General features: G+C 42.5%; 1 pseudogene; it reads right to left on the bottom strand.

Annotated features, from left to right (window-relative positions):
* LOC149979569 (MAM and LDL-receptor class A domain-containing protein 1-like) overlaps positions 1-24,081 on the bottom strand; it is a 36,132-nt pseudogene extending 12,051 nt beyond the window's left edge.
* Between the last annotated feature and the right edge of the window lie 440 nt (positions 24,082-24,521).

The following is a 24,521-nucleotide window of genomic DNA, read 5'->3' on the forward strand; positions in this document are numbered from 1 at the left end:
TGTTGTCCTTAAGCCATTTTACCACAACTTTGGAAGTATGCTTTAGGTCATTGTCCATTTGGAAGACCCATTTGCGACCAAGCTTTGATGTCTTGAGAAGTTGCTTTAATATATACACAATTCTTCTTCCTCATGATGCCATCTATTTTGTGAAGTGCACTCCCTCCTGCAGCAAAGAACCCCCACAACATGATGCTGCCACCCCTGTGCTTCACAGTTGGGATGGTGTTCTTCGGCTTGCAAGCCTCCCACTTTTTCCTCCAAACATAATAATGGTCATTATGACCAAACAGTTCTATTATTGTTTCATCAGACCAGAGGACATTCCTCCAAAAAGTACGATCTTTGTCCTCATGTGCAGCTGAAAACCGTAGTCTGGCTTTTTTTATGGCAGTTCTGAGCAGTGGCTTCTTCCTTTCTGAGCGGCCTTTCAGGTTATGTCGATATAGGACTCGTTTTACTGTGGATATAGATACTTTTTTACCTGTTTCCTCCAGCATCTTCACAAGGTCCTTTGCTGTTGTTCTGGGATTGATTTGCACTTTTCGCACCAAAGTACATTAATCTCTAGGAGACAGAACACGTCTTCTTCCTGAGTGATATGACGGCTGCGTGGTCCCATGGTGTTTATACTTGCGTACTATTCTTTGTACAGATTAACGTGGTACCTTCAGGAATTTGGAAATTGCTCCAAATGATGAACCAGACTTGTGGAGGTCTGCAATTCTTTTTCTGAGGTCTTGGCTGATTTCTTTTGATTCTCCTATGATGTCAAGCAAGGAGGCACTGAGTTTGAAGGTGGGCCTTGAAATACATCCACAGGTACACCTCCAACTGATGTCAATTATCCTATCAGAATCTTCTAAAGCCTGACATCATTTTCTGGAATTTTCCAAGCTGTTTAAATACACAGTCAACTTAGTGTATGTACACGTCTGACCCACTGGAATTGTGATACAGTGAATTAAGTGAAATAATCTGTCTGTAAACAATTGTTCAAAAAATTACTTGTGTCATGCACAAAGTAGATGTCCTGATCGACTTGCCAAAACCATAGTTTGTTAACAAGACATTTGCGGAGTGGTTGAAAAACAAGTTTTAATGACTCCAACCTAAGTGTAGGTAAACTTCCAACTTCAACTGTAAGCTAGCTTACTAGACAATTACATACTGGTAACGTTAACAGTATAGCTAGCTGAACTGGACAGTTGCATTCTGCTGTTAATGTTGATTTCTGGTGTGCTAAACCATGCATGATATGATACTCCTTTTCACGTTTGTCAGTTTGTCATGTATAACTAGCCAGGGAGCTACTGAGAAATATTGGTGCAAATGCTAATCTATTAGCAAGCTAATCAAACCCCATGCTAAATGATAGGGACACATGCTAAACTGACTAGCTAGCTAGCCACAATGAAATTATAGCTAAATAGATGGTTATTGGATTATAGATTGAGGCATGGATATTACATGTCTTACTGCAAAGGGCAGCACAGAATTATGCTCTCAGGCTAGATTCCTTTGTTCATAACATAAAAGGCACATGACAGCCCGCTTAGACTTGGCCAAAAAGGCACCTAAAGACTCTCAGACCATGAGAAACAAGATGTAACTCTTGGCTTGAATGCCAAGCGTCATGTCTGGAGGAAACCTGGTAGCATCCCTACGGTGAAGCATGGTGGTAGCAGCATCATGCTGGGGGGAATGTTTTTCAGTGGCAATGACTGGGAGACTAATCAGGATCGAGGGAAAGATGAACAGAGTAAAGTACAGAGAGATCCTTGGTGAGAATCTGCTCCAAAGCGCTCAGGACCTCAGACTGGGGTGAAGGTTCACCTTCCAACAGGACAACAACCCTAAGCACACAGCCAAAACAACACAGGAGTGGCTTCGGGACAAGTCACTGAATGTCATTGGCTGGCCCAGCCAGAGCCCGGACTTGAACCTGATCGAACATCTCTGGAGAGATCTGAAAATAGCTGTGCACCAACGCTCCCCATCCAACCTGACAGAGCTTGAGAGGATCTGCAGAGAAGAATGGCTTTGTCTCTATGGGGTACTGTGTGTAGATTGATGATTTAAAAAATATATATTTTAGAATAAGGCTGTAACGTAACAAAATGTGGAAAAGATCAAGGGGTCTGTATACTTTCCAAATGCACTGTTTTCCCCAAGGATTAATATAGAGCAAGTGTGAAAATCGAAGCAAAATGTTTGAATTCCTTTTTCTCCTAAATGGGATTATAAATGTATCAACATTTAAAGCAACATTACTTCCTCATGTTTCCTCCAACTACAGTGCATGATATGCCATTTTGAAGCTCAGAGTCTGTACTTTTATCCAATATACAAACACATTTTCAAATTTTGGAACATACGACCGAAAAGAGATGGTCGGCCACATTTGAATCTCAACAGAGCAGTCCTTACTCCACAGTGGCAAGAGGTACTCCTAACTCCTAATCTAAGATGATGGTACTGTGACCTTAGAACTCGTGTGAGACACTTTTCCACTCATCTCCATGACAGTGACCTTTCAGAAAGGTCATGTTCCATCTACGTGAAAGAGGGCGATATGTAAAGTAATCAACACATCTCCTCAGATCCTGCAGGTCAGTCTGCCATTCAAAGTCAGACAGTCAAACAATCAGTGGGTTGGAGTCAAATTCCAGTTCCAACTGTGCGCAGTCTGGGGTCAAAGCATTAATGCTCCCGTCTTAGACAGAGACTAGGGTTTTATCCCCGTTCCATCTGTTACTGCCCTTCTTCCCCTCTGTCAATTCATAACTGTCTCAATAATGTGTAAAAAGAATCCCAGGTCCAACACTAGCATGCTGCACTATCCTGAGGCCAATCAAATGCCTGGTTGGCTCAAAATCCAATCGATGCAGCTCAGTTAAACGAGCGGGTAGTAAAATGAGAATAATGTAGGGTATTACCTTCATACATGGAACTACACTACTGCACTTTACAGCCCCATATGTGATTCCTGATCTGTGATGTGAATATTTTAATTATAATTACCTCACCCTGTACAGTCCTCTATCCCCATGTGTTTTTGTATGGTGTCTGTTGCTGGTTTATATGTCCTGTAATGTGTTTTTGTATGGTGTCTGTTGCTGGTTTATATGTCCTGTAATGTGTTTTTGTATGGTGTCTGTTGCTGGTTTATATGTCCGGTAATGTGCTTTTGTATGGTGTCTGTTGCTGGTTTATATGTCCTGTAATGTGTTTTTGTATGGTGTTTGTTGCTGGTTTATATGTCCTGTAATGTGTTTTTGTATGGTGTCTGTTGCTGGTTTATATGTCCTGTACTGTGTTTTTTTTATGATGCAAGACAGATTTCTGTGAAAACAGAGAATAGCCTACAATTCTGTTATCTTTGCTTATTATAGCCATCTAGTGACATCACAGAAATGACACCATTGAGAGCCAGAATGGATGCTGTGGGGGTTTAGATGATGTTTTTAACAACCATCCCCTCAGCAACCAACTTCTGACAAGGCACACAATTAGCTTCGGGCTCTAATGGGTTGGACTCGTAATGTGCGTCTCAAATGCACTCTACTCCCTAAATAGTGAACTGCTTTTGACCAGGCGCTATATAAGGAATAGGGTGCCATTTGGAACGCAGCCCACTCTCATTGCCTGTAGCTATCCTTCTCACACCTCCACCGTGAGTTCTGTTACGCTAGCTTGTGCTAGCAGCCCAGCCTCTTGCATAACAGTTGCCTCCTTTATCAGGGGAAGCTTAATGAAATGCTAATTCCAGTAGGTGGGATACTACCCCTCACATCTAGAAGAGGAATAAGAGGTTTTGCTGGAATTTACATGACTTCCTGACCTGCTTGGCAAATTGCACATAATGGTTCCTGCTGTATGTACAAGCTCACACACCCACAGGGAACCAAACCTGTAACCTGTACACCAACACACAAACACATGCACAACCGAGTCACACACCAACACAGGATGCCACAAGTGTATGGGAACACACAGAGCAGTATGTGTGTGCTCAACATGCACGGCTTGTACTCGATCTACTACCCACACGAATTTGAATCTAAAAATAATTGTCATTAGTCCTCACCCTTCATACAAACATAGTGATAGAGGTGACAGTCTCTCACACACAGGGAGAAACATCTGTACACTAACACACACACACACACTTTGAGCACTACCTTGCCAAGTTTAATCATGTTTGAGATTAAACAAACCATGCACAGTAAGAAACAAGAGAACTCTGCCAGGTCACACTTTATTTGGATAGTCGGGATAGTCTATCAACAAACTATGTGTTTATAACCAACTGCTTGCTGAGGTTATGGTTAGGTTTAGAATAAGGGTTAAGGTTAGGGAAACACGCCACAACAACTTGCAAATGAAACAAGCACAAAGTAAAAAAAAAAAAAAACAATTGCAGGGTGTCAGATTAAAAGAGGAGCAGCTCGGCCCAGATGGTGGGGTCTGCCCTGGTCTGGGACAACCCTCACACCTTCCGTGCCCCCTCGTCTCTACCCTCCTGCAGATTTCCAAGCTGTGGAGCATTGGCACGGAGAGTGACAGGTGTCTGTCTTGCCCCTCTGAAAATGACAGTGAACATGGCAACAGGACTGCAGCTCTAATATGACATTACAGTACCTGACACCCTATTCCCTTTGTAGTGAACTACTTTTAAAAAGGGCCCATGGGGTCAGGTCAAAAGTAGTGCGTTACAGTGCATTTGGAAAGTATTCAGACTCCTTAACCTTTCTGACTTTTACAATCTTATTCTAAAATAGATTTAATGATTCCTCCTCCCCCCTCATCAATCTACAGACAATACCAAATAATGAAGAAGCGAACAGTTGTTATAGATTTTTGCTAATTTATTAAAAATAAAACCAGAAAAACCTAATTTACATAAGCATGCAAACCCTTTGCTATGAGACTCGAAATTGAGCTCAGGTGCATCCTGTTTCCATTGATCAGCCTTGAGATGTTTCTCCAACTTGGAGTCCACCTGTGATAAATTAAATTGATTGGACATGATTTGGAAAGTTACACACCTGTCTATATAAGGTCCCACAGTTAACAGTGCATGTCAAAGCAAAAACCAAGCCATGGGGTCGAAGGAATTGTCCATAGAGCTCCAAGACAGGATTGTGTCAAGGCACAGATCTGGGGAAGGGTACCAAAACATTCTGCAGCATTGAAGGTCCCCAAGAGCACAGTGGCCATCGTTCTTAAATGGAAGAAGTTTGGAACCACCAAGACGCTACCTAGAGCTAGCCGCCCGGCCAAAGTGAGCAATTGTGGGACAAGGGCCTTGGTCAGGGAGGTGACCAAGAACCGGATAGTCACTCTGACCGAGCTCCAGAGTTCTTCTGGAGATGGAAGAACCTTCCAGAAGAACAGACATCTCTGCAGCACTCTGCCAATCATGCATTTAAGGTAGAGTGGCTTGACGGAAGCCACTCCTCTGTAAAAGGCACATGATAGCCACTTGGAGTTTTCAAAATGGCACCGAAAGGACTTGCAGACCATGAGAAACAAGATTCTCTGATCTGATGAAACCAAGATTGAACTCTTCGGCCTGAATGCCAAGCGTCACGCCTGGAGGAAACTAGGCACTGGTCATCACCTGGCCAATACCATCCCTACGGTGAAGCATGGTGGTGGCAGCATCATGCTCTGGGGAAGTTTTTCAGCAGCAGAGACCGGGAGACTAGTCAGGATTGAGGGAAAGATGAATGGAGCAAAGTACAGAAAGATCCTTGACAAAACCTGCTCCAGAGCGCTCAGGACCTCAGACTGGGGTGAATGTTCACCTTCCAACAGGACAACAGCCCTAAGCACACAGCGCAGGAGTGGATTTGGGTCAAGTCTCTGAATGTCCTTGAGTGGCCCAGCCAAAACACAGACTTCAACCCAGTCGAACATCTCTGGAGAGACCTGAAAATAGCTGTGCAGCGACGCGCCCCAGCGACGCACCCCATCCAACCGGACAGAGCCCAAATGCAGGTGAGCCAAGCATGTAGCGTCATACCCAAGAAGACTCGATGCTGTAATCTCTGCAAATGGCTCTTCAACAAAGTACCAAATAAAGGGTCTGAATACTTATGTAAATGTGATGTCATTTTTTTTTTTTTAATTGCAAAAATTCATAACCTGTTTTTGCATTGTCATTATGGGGTATTGTTTGTAGATTGATGAGGGGAAAAACAATTTAATATATTTTAGAATAAAACTGTACTGAAACAAAATGTGGAGAAAGTGGAGGGGTCTGAATACTTTCCGAATCCACTGTATACAGTCTAGGGTAACCATGGCAACGACTCCTAATTATCTATGCATCAGTAAAACGGCACTTACTAATTTTATTTGCTGACATCCTGTGGACAACCAATGCTTTTGGTGGAAACAAAGCCACTGTATTTTCTGCTGTAATGAATATATTTGCTAGCCTGAGTGTCCGTCTGTTCGTGCTATCATGCCAACTCCTTGTCACTCATTGTCATGCCAAACATGTTAGAGTTGGCAAAAGCACAAACAGATCTGGGACCAGGCAATGGAATTGCCCAACTCTATTCCATATGTCCATTCCTCAACATACTGTAGCTAAAATAATGAATGTTCCGTACCTTTACCAGGAAGCCTATTGCCTGATGCTTTTGTGGGAAATGTAGTACCAGAATTGGGAGGTTGTAGGTGCCATGAGACTCCTTCCACACAGCGCTCTTCATGTGAGCCTTATCACCTTTCAATCCCACTCTATCGGCCTCCAGAAGGACAAAATTACCTGGGAGAGAAAGAGCGAGACAGAAAGAGAAAGACAGACGGAAGGAGAGGGAGACGTGAGGCAGATTGATACCAGTCTCCTCAGGTTACTCTTGCTGCTGGCGACAAATTACAGTGAGGTGATCGGGGTGCGAGGGAGAGGGGTCAGTGGGTGGTGGTGTAATCACTGCCACAGGTGCCCCCGGATGCGTGCCATTTCAGAAACAGAAAAAGTTTCACGGGTCAATGATCGAACATCCAAAGACAGAAAAGAAAGTTTTGGATTGAACATGAGTCAGTGATCTAAAACTGCTAGAATTAACCCCTTCTTACCAGGGGCGAAAATCTGATATCAACTTTGGAGGGGACAATTACATGACATTTTCTCAAGAGCAATTCCTGAGGGGGACACCAAAAGTAGTGCTGTACACATAGCCTACGTTGTAATATATTAAATGTATATTGAGGAACCATAATTACTACTACTGGATAATTGATATGTACAGTAGTTAACCTGAAGGGTTGTCCCAACTTGTTAAAATTTTTAAATCATTATAATACTACTAATAATAATTATATCAGTGTTCCTTATCAGTCCAGTATGTATGCAGGTATTTGTATTTACAACCAGCAATACCAAGCAAGGTGGTAATGGTACTGTACACTGTATGGGTGCAGGTTTCATTAATACAATGAACATGGTGCGATCTCATCTCAAAGAATCTTCATTGAGAACCATCACAAAGTTGGTCTCCGCACTGACCTGACCTTTTTATTGAACTTTTTCTGATTCATTTCTATAGTCATTCAATACAGTGCATTGCGAAAGTATTCGGCCCCCTTGAACTTTGCAACCTTTTGCCACATTTCAGGCTTCAAACATAAAGATATAAAACTGTATTTTTTTGTGAAGAATCAACAACAAGTGGAACACAATCACGAAGTGGAACGACATTTATTGGATATTTCAAACTTTTTTAACAAATCAAAAACTGAAAAATTGGGCGTGCAAAATGATTCAGCCCCCTTAAGTTAATACTTTGTAGCGCCACCTTTTGCTGCGATTACAGCTGTAAGTCGCTTGGGGTATGTCTCTATCAGTTTTGCACATCGAGAGACTGAAATGTTTTCCCATTCCTCCTTGCAAAACAGTTCGAGCTCAGTGAGGTTGGATGGAGAGCATTTGTGAACAGCAGTTTTCAGTTCTTTCCACAGATTCTCGATTGGATTCAGGTCTGGACTTTGACTTGGCCATTCTAACACCTGGATATGTTTATTTTTGAACCATTCCATTGTAGATTTTGCTTTATGTTTTAGATCATTGTCTTGTTGGAAGACAAATCTCCGTCCCAGTCTCAGGTCTTTTGCAGACTCCATCAGGTTTTCTTCCAGAATGGTCCTGTATTTGGCTCCATCCATCTTCCCATCAATTTTAACCATCTTCCCTGTCCCTGCTGGAGAAAAGCAGGCCCAAACCATGATGCTGCCACCACCATGTTTGACAGTGTGGATGGTGTGTTCAGGGTGATGAGCTGTGTTGCTTTTACGCCAAACATAACGTCTTGCATTGTTGCCAAAAAGTTCAATTTTGGTTTCATCTGACCAGAGCACCTTCTTCCACATGTTTGGTGTGTCTCCCAGGTGGCTTGTGGCAAACTTTAAACGACACTTTTTATGGATATCTTTAAGAAATGGCTTTCTTCTTGCCACTCTTCCATAAAGGCCAGATTTGTGCAATATACGACTGATTGTTGTCCTATGGACAGAGTCTCCCACCTCAGCTGTAGATCTCTGCAGTTCATCCAGAGTGATCATGGGCCTCTTGGCTGCATCTCTGATCAGTCTTCTCCTTGTATGAGCTGAAAGTTTAGAGGGACGTCTAGGTCTTGGTAGATTTGCAGTGGTCTGATACTCCTTCCATTTCAATATTATCGCTTGCACAGTGCTCCTTGGCATGTTTAAAGCTTGGGAAATATTTTTGTATCCAAATCCGGCTTTAAACTTCTTCACAACTGTATCTCGGACCTGCCTGGTGTGTTCCTTGTTCTTCATGATGCTCTCTGCGCTTTTAACGGACCTCTGAGACTATCACAGTGCAGGTGCATTTATACGGAGACTTGATTACACACAGGTGGATTGTATTTATCATCATTAGTCATTTAGGTCAACATTGGATCATTCAGAGATCCTCACTGAACTTCTGGAGAGAGTTTGCTGCACTGAAAGTAAAGGGGTTGAATAATTTTGCAAGCCCAATTTTTCAGTTTTTGATTTGTTAAAAAAGTTTGAAATATCCAATAAATGTCGTTCCACTTCATGATTGTGTCCCACTTGTTGTTGATTCTTCACAAAAAAATACAGTTTTATATCTTTATGTTTGAAGCCTGAAATGTGGCAAAAGGTCGCAAAGTTCAAGGGGGCCGAATACTTTCGCAATGCACTGTATTTTCCCTAAAGACTGTCCAGCCTGTCTTTATGTACATTACAGACAAAATTCTGATCAGCACCTCAACTTGGTCAACCAACCCCTGCACCTCCACTGGAAGCCTCCTGAGAACCTCTGCTGCCTCTCAACTGCTGCCACAGGGGTATTTGTTTGCGAAAGAGAGGCAACTGCACTGAAAGAGAATCTATGTTCAGCTCAGGGTACTGATCTAGAGACTCATCCAACTCCCCCGTGAGAAGCACTCTTTCAAAGTTTTGCAGAATGTTTAGACTGTCCTGGTCAAAACGGTCGCCAAACTGAACCTCCACACCATCCAACACTTTAAAAAATTCTGCCCTATAGTGATCCACTGCTTTGCCATCAAATCATCTTGAGTGGATTCAATCAATGTTGTTGCTTTCTCATACAGTGCAGGGTAGCTTTCGTCATTTCTGCTGTTTACCCCACGCGCTGGATAACTGGACACTGATTGGATTTAGCTGGTGTGCTGTGAATTTTACAATGGCTTTTCTCCAGTTGCTAAATCCTGCACTAATAAAGGCAGCATCCGCTCTTTGGCCAAAAGATGGCTGGCTTCAAACCCCTTGGCTACAGTGAAAAAACAAAACTCTTATTAATGGATTATAAAGTAGCCAGGGGAAATCGCAAAACCATCTCTCTTGAAACGTCAACACTCTGTTGGCAAGAGTTTGCGGTTCTATAAATTGTGGGTGTAGCTGATATGGGTTTGTGCCATCACTGAGGTAACTGGACAATGCTGTGCCACTGTCCCCTATACTGGTGCAGCTGGCAACAAGGTTGACACCTGGTCCTGCCGTGGCTGTGTCACTGTCCCCTATACTGGTGCTGCTGGCAACAAGGTTGACGCCTGGTCCTGCCGTGGCTGTGCCACTGTCCCCTATACTGGTGCAGCTGGCAACAAGGTTGACACCTGGTCCTGCCGTGGCTGTGCCACTGTCCCCTATACTGGTGCTGCTGGCAACAAGGTTGACACCTGGTCCTGCCGTGGCTGTGAGACTGTCCTCTGAAGTCTCTCTCCTTGGCTCTTTCCCTTTCACCACCCTCACAGTCTGTCTCTAGAAAAGAAACAAGGTGTTTGCCGTACTCCTAACTACCGGTACCCAAAACTACACAATTAATCACAACAGCAATACCATTGCCTTAAACAAATCTTAGTTCAGTCACCAGTTTAAGTTGAGAGTGGGGGTATCCATGGCATTTTCTAATTATGTCCCTATTATACAAGTCAAAAAAATTGAGAACCTTCCATAATGTTGCCAAACAAAGACTCAAAAAACTTACCTGAGACTCCCTGTCTCTGCCAGTCTGTCCCTGCCCATCTGTCCCCAGCTCTGCTGTCAGTGTGCCCTCTGTTGCCTGATCTGCCTAATGACATCATTGTGAAACATTTCCATTAGCATTTCATTCTTTCTAATGAACATTTTATCAACTAGTCTTAGGCTCCTAGGGTTCTTGCCCTGCGTTTTGGTGTACTGAAAAAAAGACTCTGATGTCTGTCTTTTTACTTTTTTCTGACATCTTTCTACCTGGCAGGCTGGCTAGCTACACACACACACACACACACACACACACACACACACACACACACACTTTATCTTCTATCATTCTATATGGGCTTCGATCTAAAAGGTAGCTAGCAAATGTGAAACGGGTTGCAGTGACAAGAGTTGACAGCTGTATGGGTTCACCATTTACACAACATATGCTGCAACCTTTTGTAATTTTAATATAGTTTGTTTCATATTGGCTGGTTTCCAACAATAGCTAAATTTGCAAAGCTAGCGAGCACCAATTCTGTTTCTGTGGTGTTTGCTATAATCTTTGCTATTGTCAGTTTACTCCAAGATCGGCACACATGTGCTTCAAAATCCCATAGCGTCAATTTAGCTTTTGCAACGAGACCATTAAAGATATTTAAGACAATGGTAGAAGAGGGTGTAGTTCTGTTCAGTTGGGAGTTCAGTTTATCGCTAACCTTATCACAGGGACTTTGAAGCACTACAGTTGCATGCTGATCTTGGAATAAACTGACGATAGCAAAGATTCCATCTTTGACGATGCCACATAAATGGAATAGGTACTAGCTAGCTTGATAGTTCATGTTTGCCCGCTAGCTCTGCTCATTCAGCTAGTGTGTGTGTAAACCCTGCCAACATAAAAACAAAAAAACATTGCTATGGTGCGATTGACTGGATTAACCTCACGTCAGTTACGTGCATTGAGTGCCTTTCAGACAGTAGATACGAACACTCTGTTACCTGCCAGATAAGGAACTGGCAGTGGATCAAACCATTGTGAGGCAAAGAGTGGGGAGAATCTCCCATTCTTCTCTGAAGATCCCCTCAAGCTCTATCAAGTTGGAAGGTGAGCGTTGCTGCACAGCTATTATCCGGTCTCTCAAGAGATGTTCGATCGGGTTCAAGTCTGGGCTCTGGCTGGGCCACTCAAGGACATTCAGAGATTTGTCCCGAAGCCACTCCTGTGTTGTCTTGGCTGTGTGCTTAGGGTTGTAGTCCTGTTGGAAGGTGAATCTTCACCCCAGTCTGAGGTCCTGAGCACTCTGGAGCAGGTTCTCATCAAGGATCTCTCTTTACTTTGCCCTGTTCATCTTTCCCTCAAGCCTGACTAGTCTCCCAGTGCCTGCCACTGAAAAATATTCCCACAGCATGATGCTGCCTCCACCATGCTTCACTGTAGGGATGGTTCCAGGTTTCCTCCAGGCTTGACACTTGGCCTTCAGGCCAAAGAGTTTCATCTTGGTTTCATCAGACCAGAGTATATTGTTTCTCCAAGTGGGCTGTCATGTGCCTTTTACTGAGGAGTGGCTTCTGTCAGGCCACTCTACCATAAAGGCTTGATTGGTGTGGTGCTACAGAGATTGTTGTCCTTCTGGAAGGTTCTCCCATCTCCACAGAGGAATTCTGGAGCTCTGGCAGAGTGACCATCGGGTTCTTGGTCACCTCTCTGACCAAGGCCCTTCTCCCCCGAATGCCTGTTTGTCCAGGCGGCCAGCTCAAGGTAGAGTCTTGGTGGTTCCAAACTTCATCCATTTAAGCATTTGATAGAGGCCACTGTGTTCTTGTGCACCTTCATTGCTGCAGACATTTTTTGGTACCCTTCCCTAGATCTGTGCATCAACACAATCCTATCTCTGCGCTCTAAGGACAATTCCTTTGACCTCATCACTTGGTTTTTGTTCTGACATGCACTGTCAACTGTGGGACCTTATATACACACAGGTGTGCGCCTTTCCAAATCATGTCTAATCAATTGAATTTGACACAGGTGGACTCCGATCAAGTTTGAAAAACATCTCAAGGATGATCAATGGAAACAGGACACTCCTGAGCTCAATTTCAAGTCTCATAGCAAAGGGTCTGAATACTTATGTAAATAAGGTATCTGTTTTTTTAATCTTTAATACATTTGCCAACATTTCTAAAAACCTGTTTTTGCTTTGTCATTATGGAGTATTGTGTGTAGATTGATGAGGGGGGAAAAACATTTAATCAATTTCAGAATAAGGCTGTAACGTAACAAAATGTGGAAAAAGTGAAGGGGTCTGATTGCTTTCCGAATGCCCTGTATAGTGTAATGCTCTGTATAGGGAATAGGGTGTAATTTGGGACAGTGTTTATTCTGTTGAAATATCACATTATTCTGAGGATATTATTTAAATGGTGTACAATATTATTTGAGGGGTTATGTGATTAAACTAATCTTATCAAATTCTGGGATATGGATTTTCATGTATTGGCAGAGCAGGTAGGGAATGTAAAAAATGTCCTCATCAATCCAAATACGCCATTGGACTCTAATCCAATGTTATCATGTTTAGTTCAGCAGATTTGAAGGAAAATGCATTGTCCGGGAACCACGGCCAGGGGAGGTTTTTCCAATTGCTCAAAGCCCCAAGATGTTCAGAGCCCCAAACTGCAGGTTTCATGATTATATGAACATATTGCCTGTACTATAACACAGAAATCACTAATACACTACAATGATCCTTATTCAGAGTGTGGTCAAATGCAGGTCTTATGCCATGGAGGGAGCCAATGCCCAACGTCCAATCAAAGACGTTGGCAAGTGTGCTCTTCCAACCACAGCGACCATGCTCGAAGGAGCAGGAAGTCCCACAGTCCTTTTCATCAGTGCCGTCACCACAGTCGTCTTGAAGTCACTTGTCTGGATGGAAACACTGGTCATTCTTACACTGTAGTTGACCAAGAGGACACAAGCCTTAGGGACAACACACACACACTTTAATGCAATATAGAAGCATGAGAGGCCATTACACAAGATCAATCTACACTGAACAAAAATATAAACCAACATACAACAATTTCAAAAGACTCTACTGAGTTACAATTCATCTAACTCAATAATAAATAATGACGTAGGCCAAAGAAGAACTGGAACATTTTCAGCTTCTAGGAATTGTGTACAGATCCTTGCGACATGGGGCCGTGCATTATCATGCTGAAACATGAGGTGATGGCGGCTGATGAACGGCACAACAATGGGCCATAGGATCTCGCAGGGTATCTCTGTGCATTTAAATTGCCATCAATAAAATGTTATTGCGCTCTTTGTCCGTAGCTTATGCCTTCCCATACCATAACCCCACCACCACCATGGAGCACTCAGTTCACAACGTTGACATCCGCAAACCGCTCACCCACACAATGCCATACACGCTGTCTGCCATCTGCACGGTACAGTTGAAACCGGGATTCATCTGGGAAGAGCACCCTTCTCCAGCGTTCCAGTGGCCATTGAGGGTGAACATTTGCCCACTGAAGACGATTATGACGCTGAACTGCAGTTAGATCAAGACCCTGATGAGAACTACGACCACGCAGATGAGCTTCTCTGAGACGGTTTCTGACAGTTTGTGCAGAAATTCTTCAGTTGTGCAAACCCACAGTTTCATAAGCTGTCCGGGGGCTGGTCTCTGATGATCCAGCAGGTGAAGAAGCCTGATGTAGAGGTCCTGGGCTGGCATAGTTACGCGTGGTCTGCGGTTGTGAGGCCGGTTGGACGTACTGCCAAATTCTCTAAAATGACGTTGGAGGTGGCTTATGGTAGAGAAATTAACATTCAATTATCTGGCAACAACTCCGGTGGACATTCCTGCAGTCAACATGCCAATGGCACACTCCCTAATAACTTGAGACATCTGTGGCATTGTGTAGTTTGTCAAAACTGCACATTTTAGAGTGGCCTTTTATTGTCCCCAGCACAAGGTGCACCTGTGTAATCATCATGCTGTTTAATAAGCTTCTTGATATGCCATGGATTGTCATGGCAAAGGAGAAATTTTCACTAACATGGATGTAAACACATGTGTGCACCAAATGAGAGAAATAAGCTTTTTTGTGCGTATGGAACATTTCTGGAATCTTTTATTTCAGCTCATGATACTTGGGACCAACACTTTACATGTTGCGTTTATATTTTTGTTCAGTGTATTATATAGCACTGAATGGCTTACACATGAAGGCCTGGGGAAGCAGCAGTATCAGGGTCTGTGTAGTTAACATGGTATTGGCATGCATTAGCCTCCTCATACATCATGTAAAGGTCAAAGTTTTTTTTATTTTATGATTTTTTTGTTCACCGTATTTAACCAGGTAAGCTAGTTGAGAACAAGATCTCATTTACAACTGCGACCTGGCCAAGATAAAGCAAACCAGTGCGACACAAACAACAACACAGAGTTACACATGGAATAAACAAGCATACAGTCAATAACACAATAGAAAAAAAAGAATGTATATTTATATACAGGATGTTCAAATGGTGTGAGGAGGTAAGGCAATAAATAGGCCATAGTAGCGAAATAATTACAATTAAGCAGATGATGTGCAAGTAGAAGTACTGGTGTGCAAAAGAGGAGAAAAGTAAATAAAAACAATATGGGGATGAGGTAGGTAGATTGGGTGGGCTGTTTACAGATGGGCTATGTACAGCTGCAGCGATCAGTTGGCTGCTCAAATAGCTGATGTTTAAAGTTAGTGAGAGAAATATAAGTCTCCAGCTTCAGCGATTTTTGCAATTCTTTCCAGTCATTGGCAGCAGAGAACTGGAAGGAAAGGCGGCCAAAGGAGGTGTTGGCTTTAGGGACGACCAGTGAGATATACCTGCTGGAGCGCGTGGGTGTTGTTATCGTGACCAGTGAGCTGAGATAAGGCGGAGCCTTATCTAGCATAGACTTATAGATGACCTGGAGCCAGTGGGTCTGGCGACAAATATGTAGCGAGGGCCAGCCGATTAGAGCATACAGGGCGCAGTTGTGGGTGGTATAAGGGGCTTTGGTGACAAAACGGATGGCACTGTGATAGACTGCATCCAGTTTGCTGAGTAGGGTATTGAGTAGAGTAAGGGTCAGGCGTAAGTAGAGTGAAGAACCACTCAGTTGAGAGGGGGTATGTAAGGTCAGGCTGCCAAGCACTAGGGCTTATGTCCAAATGGCACCCTACTCCCTATATAGTGTACTACTTTTGACGAGAGCCCTATTTGCCATGGTCAAAAGTCGTGCACTACATAGGGAATAGGGTGCCAGTTGGGACACATTAGTGCTGTATCGTGTTATGGGTCATGCTACAACATGCAGCCAGGAGACTAGGGAAATAAACACAGCCCGACTGGACAAAGGACAGTGAGATAACTAGAAGTCTTATCCAGTGTAAAAACAACAGCTGTGCGAATTCCCTGTGGATTCTGTTTGGCTCTGGTCTTAAGCCCCTAGCAACTATCACACACACATGCTAGATAAACAGCTGTAAGATGGCAGTAAAGTAAAGAAAAGGGAGCTCACCTCTGCATGATCCAAATTTCAACTTTATAATGTAGGGGGGGAATCACATGCAGCAGAAACAGTCAAATCCCAATGCACACAACTTAGTCAAGCAAGCCCTTCCTAAGAACTTAACCAGATAGCCAGGACACAAGACAAGCAAAGAGACCTAAAAAGACAATAATTAACGTTGTATATGAAAAGTAAGCCAAGCGAAAGCAAGCAGCCCATCTGAATGATACATTAGCATCTCTTTAAGTCAATGTCTTAGGAGGACAAAAGGAGGGAGCAGTTAGGCATTGTATCAGAAGGAGGGGGAGTAGAGGGCTGAGGAGAGTGTTGGTGCTGGTTGTAGGCTGTATAGGATCCAGGCATTCCTGTGGGGTCAGACTTGGGGTTTGGGAGTATTAAAGAGGGAGATGAGGTGTGATGAAGAAGGGTGGTCTCAGTAATTAAAGCAAAGAAAGGGGGATACATCCCCCATAAATCCTCCTAATCCTTTGTTCCCCTTCTTCAGGTGCACAGGACCAGAAGGAATCTGCTACCACCACAGTGACATGGGATGCATCCCAAATGGCTGCATATTCCCTCTATAGCGCATTACTTCTGACCAGTGCCATATAGGATCGTGATATGGAAGCCATATTGACAGTGTAGCCGTTTCTCCTCTGGAGGTAACGAAGAAAGAGTTTGGTCTACCATGATAGTCCATAGGCTACACTGTCAACAATTTCCATACATTCACGCCATTACAAGTGTTGAAATTTGTTTCTGCCTTTGTAAGGAGTTGATGATGTTCCAGACCTGGTTTCAAATAGTATGAAATTGTTAAAACACTGCGTATGTGCTTGATTGAGCTTTCCTAGGTTAATTAATGGACCAAACAGAATAGTCCAAAAAACGCAAACCACTTGGCACACAAATCGTTTTTGAACTCAGGTCTGATATGTTCTACCATAACAGCAAAGCAAGACTAGTTTATTCCACTATTCACCTCTTCCTCCATCATTCCCACTGTAGAAAAGGCCAATGGAGTTGGTGGAATAATCCTTTAATTCTTTGCCACTTACTCAGCTGGGCCAATTCTTTGCGACTTTCATCTGAACCATCTGTGGTGATCGGGGGTGTGGGCCATCAGTTATTGCTTCTAGTTATTACCGCGGAGCGCGGCTTGGAGCGCACGCTTCAAACAAATTGTGTAATGTGAATTGTCAATGATCATGGTACTACGGATCCTCATAGGCCAATTATGCAATCGATATGATTAACCTCTTGAAGCTAGGGGGCACTATTTTAATGTTTGGAAAAATAGCATTCCCAAAGTAAACAGCCTATTTCTCAGAACCAGATGCTAGAATATGCATATAATTGACAGATTAGGATAGAAAACACAAAAGTTTCCAAAACGGTCAAAATTGTCTGTGAGTATAACATAACTGATATTGCAGGCGAAACCCTGGAAAATCCAATCAGGAAGTGCCTCTTATTTTGAAGCCCTTCTGTTCCTATGCATGCCTATCCTCCATTTAAAGGGATATCAACCAGATTCCTTTTTCTCTTGCTTCCCTAAGGTGTCAACAGTCTTTTGACATAGTTTCAGACTTTTATTTTGAAAAATGAGCGTGAAAGATCACATTGCGAAAGTGGATAGGTGGGGGCTCTCAGAGTGAGTTTTTGCGCTACAGAGTAAAGCCGCCATTGTTCCTCCCGCTGTTATTGAAAAACCTACACACTCGGTTGATATATTTTAAAAACAACCTGAGGAATGATTATAAAAAACGTTTCACATGTTTCTGTGGACATTATGAAGACTATTTGGAATTTCCGTCTGCGTTGTCGTGACCGCTCTTTCCTGTGGATTTCTGAACATAATGCGACAAACAAACGTTGGTATTTTGGGTATAAAAATAATCTTTATGGAACAAAAAGTCTTGTGAGTGAAAACATCCGAAGATCATCAATGGTAAACGGTTAATTTGATTGCTTTTCTGATTTGTGACCAAGCTTCCTGATGCTAAGTGTACATAATGCTATGCTAGGCTATCGATAAACTTACACAAACGCTTGGATTGTTTTCGCTGTAAAGCGTAATTTCAAAATCTGAGACGACAGGTGGATTAACAAAAGGCTAAGCTGTGTTTTGCAATATTGCACTTGTGATTTCATGAATATAAACATTTTTTTGTAATTTTATTTGACTGTTGCGCTATGCTATTCAGCAGTTGCTGACGAAAATTATCCCATGACAGGGATGGGTAGCGTCAAGAAATGTTAATGAACTGGATTGTTGACTTCCCTAATTATGTTAATCGTAAATGATATGATCTTTGGGATGAGGAATTTGATGAGGAATGTGAATTGTCAATGATCGTTGCCCTACGGATCCTCATAGGCCAATTATGCAATCGATATGGTTAATATGTAATGAAATTATTTACATGTACACATGAAGACACTTGAAAGGGTGAAATGAGAAACGTCATTGCTTGCTAACTGATCGACTTTGATACCAAACTAATGGGGATTATAGATTGAATAACCATTCACTGTTTGTATTCTTTCATGATTTATGATAAATAGTTACGAGCCTAAATGACTCACGGATGATTACTATTGACTTCTTAAATAATGAACTGGATTGTTGACTTCCCTAATTATGTTAATCATGAATGATTGTTATGATATGATCTTTGGGATGAGGAATTTGATCGGATACATGTTATTTGTTTCCTTTGTGATGCAGCACAGACTACTCAGTAAATATATCACTTTATGGTTAAAGGAATTCCTGCCTCAGTCTCATCCATTCCTCTGTCACCTGACACGTGACCACCTGTTCACCTTCACTGTCAGTCATCCTACCTGTCCAGCTACCCACACAGATTCCACTAATCTTTCACTCACCCTCTGTATCAGACGGAATGTTAGTGCAGATTAAACAGAGGATTAATGGACTTTAATATGGTGACCATTACGGGACAGCTCAGGAGCCTCCACTCTTTTCACCCTGTCTAGTGCCTACCCCACTTTTTACTGAGGCTGTACTAATATGGACACCGTACAGAGGTACTGTAATGACCCACTGTCCTTCATCCCTATACTCACTATGCGTAGGACATTGCCACCTGGTGGATTGGGGAGTGGTAGAATCTGTGGAATATGTGTTTGGTAGGCTGTGTGTTACAAGATCACTCATAAGAGCAACCACATCCAGTGCCTTGGAAACATCAAGCACGCTCCATTCCTGATTCACTTGCCTAAAGCGGCGGATTGACATAATGTATGTAGACCCATACGCATACACACATGCATACACACGCTGGTACACACACAAACACGCGGACCCACGCACACACGGACATACACACACACTCAGTAAACTGGCCTCAGGCTTCAGTCGGAACATTCACATGAGAAGTGATGGTAACGAAGAGCACAACGAAAGGGGTGACATGCTAATTACAGTGTCCTTCAGGGCATTGTATTCCTGCTGTTTCATTCCAGAATATCATAACAGTATAACAATGATTACATTATGAGATTTTCAGATGAAAAAGCAACCGGAGCACTAGCGTGCGCACAGGGCCGGCTCCAGGCATAAGCGGAGACGGCCCTGTGCCGAGTCTCAATTTACTGTTGAGAAGTAGAATACACAAGGGGCAATTTCACAATTGTGTTGTGATTCAGCAGTTCTTCTATTTTTCTCTTGTTACTGACAGTCACTCAATCAGCCATGCCAGCCAACATAAAAAAAAAGCCTAGCCAGCTATCTAAACTTGTAGTAATCATGGCCGAATACCGAGCGGGGATGCAGGACATGTGCCCAGGGGCCCTGACTTCCAGGGGTCCCCATTGATTTTGTTACGCAGATATCATTAACATGGCATAACTCCTGGCAAATTGAGTAAAATTGCATGAAATTTGCTATAAAATTGCTAAACTTCTCTACTCCCCATGGCATTAGCCATGGTGTTTTTCCCAGGGTGTTAGGGCCCCCAAAAAGCTAGGGCTGGCCCTACGTGCGCTGTGACACACATAGGCACATACCGGCACACATGGCTTTGCACTTCATATTAAACAAATCCTCTAAAAATGCTGTCAAGACTCGCCTCAACAATGACCTGTTACATTAATGACTCTCCTTAATGGTACGGTCATGACCTGTTACAGTAACGACTCGCAATAATGTCACGGTAATGACCTGTTACAGTAATGACTCAATGTCACGGTAAGCGCCAGCCTTCACACTGCTGTCTGACTATGTTTATCCTACATGACTTTGACCCATTCCCTCTCATCTGAATAGATTGTCTTTCATCCCCCTTTCTTAATCAACAAAAGGCCCATCCTCCATAGCTTTTTACATGGTTTTTACATATCATTATACATCATAAGCTACTGTACATACCAAATGGCACCATAGGGCCATATAGCTCTGGTATTTTTATTTTTTACACTATATAGGGAATAGGGTGCCATTTCGGACATATTCATTCAGTAGCATCTCATGAAAGGCATGAATTCTACCTGTAAACTTTATTTATTTACATTGACATTTTAGTCATTTAGCAGACGCTCTTATCCAGAGAGACTTTTCTGATGCTGTCACTTTCTTCCTGAGGAAGAGGAGAGGGGAGGAAGAATAAGAAATAAAGTTCCGCCAAATTTCATTAATCATAGAAATGGATCAAAAAGGAAGAAGAGAGAATGCCACGTTGACCTTGCTTGCCTGGTGAACAACACGACTGTTTTGATTTATTTTGGAATTGATCTCGGAGATTGTGAGCCTGCCGACCTTGGGTTTGACTCATTCCAAATGGAATAATAATGTCAGGGTAATGAGCAGCCTCGTCTTCTAACGCAAGTGCACAAACCATCGGTATTTCTCTGTTTGATCCCTTCCTCCTCTCAATTGTTTATCTCATTTTCTTTTATTAGGTATTGGAATACATTGTGCTAATCGGACTTGATTACACATGTTTTTGCAGTGTTAACAGTCCTTATTCCCTTTCAGGTGCTGTCAATGACCAAGGAATATAATCTAGTACACTCTTAAAAATAAAAGCTCAAGGTTGGAACCAAATAAGGTTCTTCAGAGATGCCATGTGGGAACCTTTTTTCTTTTCTTTGAAGAACCATACAACAATCCAAGTAGAAACAAAAAACAGAAATGTTTCCGGCCCTCCAAGACCAGTGTGGTGATACTGATGATTTGCCATCACAGATGATTTGTTTACATAGCAGTTTACGATAATTAACGTGACAGGTCAGGTGAATTAAAGTAGCAGGTTAGGAAAATGTTAGGCTGTTAATGTTAGGGTTACAATGATATGAGATACAATGCTACAGTTGTCAACAACTGTTGTCCCAAACACGACCACTGGATGGCGCTGTAGGCCTACTCTATCTGGCCACAAAAAAACGTAAACAACCATCTGTGGCGACAAATAATCCGTTTCATAACACCGGAATTGAATAGCCCTGCTGTAAGGTGTTGAACATTATTTGCATATTTCCCAGGGTGCCTTTTCAAGTTAATTTTACAACCCATAACTGTGTTTGCTAGTGACAGACATGGTGGTTGTATTGATTCATTTTCAGTCCTGTGGTCTTCACCAAGTGAGATCCTAAGTAAATATTTTGTCATTAAAATTGAATTCTTTTGAGGGCCTAGATGCGGCTCAATTTTACCCATTTCCACTTTTTGAGTTGTCTAAAATACTAGTTAATCTCTTTTTTTATCCAGTATATTAAATGACTTTTCCTCATTTAGGGTCATGAACCTAACTTCAAAATGTGGACACACTGATGTGTAGATTTTTAATACAGTTTGCGCTGTTCTGTGAAGGGACTAGTACACAGCGTTGTACGAGATCTTCAGTTTCTTGGAAATTTCTCGCATGGAATAGCCTTCATGTCTCAGGACAAGAATAGACTGACGAGTTTCAGAAGAAAGTTATTTGTTTCTGGCAATTTTGAGCCTGTAATCGAACCCACACATGCTGACTCTCCAGCTACTCAACTAGTCAAAAGAAGGCCAGTTTTATTGCTTCTTTAATCAGAACAACAGTTTTCAGCTGTGCTAACATAATTGCAAAAGGGTTTTCACATTTTTTAAATGATAAACTTGGATTAGCTAACCCAACGTGCCATTGGAACACAGGACGGATGGTTGCTGATAATGGGCCTCTGTACGCCTATGCAGATATTCCATAAAAAAACAGCCGTATCCAGCTACAATAGTCATTTACAATATTAACACTGTCTACACTGTATTTCTGATCAATTTGATGTTATTTTAATGGCCAGAAAATGTGCTTTTCATTCAAAAACTGACATTTCTAAGTGACCCCAAACTTTTGAACGGTGTTGTGTTTGTTGCTTAATGAATCAGTCAGTGTACATGCAAAAACATAGATATTGAAACAGACAATTCCAAAAAAATCTAGCTTCAATAGAGCATGCTGGGAAATTTAGACACTGTAATGATGGCTGTGGTTTTGGTACAACTCTGGTTATTTTACACCAAATTTCAAGATTGTTTTAGAATTCTGAAGAACTGTAGATTCCAGGTCAAAACCCCCCACTTAACTCAAAGGTTATTTATCAGGCTAAAGTTCTCCAAGGAGCCTTAAGAGCTGAGGAAGAACCATTTAAGAACCTTTTTTCAGTGTATGTATTTCTCATAAAAAGTCCAGTGAGAGAGTTAAAGTATACGGCCATTGGTCTGGCCTAAAATAATATTTAGTGTAAGAGAAATGAGAGCCCTTTTCTCAACTATGTCCAGGCGTCAGAGCCGTTTTTGGAATGGGTCTCTGTCTCTCCATTACAGGGTTTCTTAAACAATGGGTCGAGACCCACAGGTGGATCCTGGCCAGTTCCTTTTGGGGTCTCGAGACATGGGGCCGCATTCCAAATGGCACCCTATTCCCTTTGTCAGGGCTGCCCAACCCTGCTCCTGGAAAGCTACCGTCCTGTAGGGTAGTACACTACTTTTGAATATGGTTCCATTTATGACACACAACTGGTGTGGTTTTCTTGGTGGGTCCCCAGAAACTGCTCAAGGCTTTAGGAGTCACTGCTTCTCTGCACAAACTCCCGCTGATAATCAGGAAACAAGTGCAACACTTCATCAAATGCAAACACACAACTGTCAGAAGCGGGAGCAAGCTCTGCACAGTGGGAGTGTCCGGACTCATATTGTTAGCTAGATATGAACATATCATTACCAACATCCTCATATTCACAGTGACTCCCCACGGACTCCCACTAACTCCCACTTAGCTGAGACACCATTAAAGCAATGCAATGTACAGTAGGTTGCATTCTCATACACATTCGTGGCTGAGAGCAAGAGGCACACAACAGGACTATTGTCTACAAGGCCTCTATTGCTCAGCCCAGCAGATGACTGGGGGTCCCTTTAAAGAGGCCACACACACACACAAAGCTTTCCCCATCCCCTCCTTTCCGGCACCCAATACAACAGTGGAGCTATAAATTGGACAGGGCAATTATAGCTGCTATGCACCGTGTGACAATGGTACTAAATCAGTACTTGTTGTTGTCTCTTTCTTGCGTCTCTCAAAGGTCGGCTCGTAAAGAACAGGAAGAATGCAGAGGAAACGTCATCTGAATGGAGACCAAGCCATTCTTTTTACGCCAACTGATAATGCTTTAAGTTAACTCAGTAATTTATGCACGGAAATAACATGACTGAGGTTGCATTTCAAACACCCTATCCCCTACATAGTAGGGTGCCACTTGGGACACACTTAGTCACAATGGGGACTCTCTCGCTTCTCCTTTCTTTCAACGTGTGAAAGAACTAGACAATCAAAAGTCAATTCCCAGTGTTTTCAGGCTATAAGGGAGGAGAGAAAACAAGGAGACCACTTAAGACTATTGAGATGCACCCTGAGTGACATCATGACATACCTGATGGGGACGGGGGGGTCTCCAGTGCTTCTGAAGTAGACGAGAGCAGGCAGCCTGGCGAGAAAGTGATGTCATCCAGACCGATGTTCCCCTTGGCGCTGTGGACCACCTTCATTTTTTATTTTCCCTAGCGGGAAATTCTGCTGCAAGTCCAATAAGATAAAGATATATAGTAAACATATAACAGCAACATTCACACAAGACGGATATATATACAATCAAAAAATCTAAAACCAACTAAGTAGCAAGCATAGCCATAAAGCTTGCCTAACATAACAATGCAACTGCACAAAAGATGCAAACAACAATAAACATAAGTCAGTTATGCGTATCAACCCACATATAAAAAAACTACACTTTACTACAGAATACTACACTACTTACTATAGAATTCTGTAGTATACTGTAGAATACTATACTACACACTGTAGTATCCCTCGATCATGTGTAGTACGTAGTATAGAATTGTGTAGTATACTGTAGAATACTATAGTAAATAATACTGTATTATCCACAAAAACAAAGTAGGAAATACCACAGTCCGTAAAACACTAT

This window comes from Oncorhynchus mykiss, chromosome 11 (assembly GCF_057628025.1).
Source record: "Oncorhynchus mykiss isolate SJ-2025 chromosome 11, ASM5762802v1, whole genome shotgun sequence".
Taxonomy (NCBI): domain Eukaryota; kingdom Metazoa; phylum Chordata; class Actinopteri; order Salmoniformes; family Salmonidae; genus Oncorhynchus; species Oncorhynchus mykiss.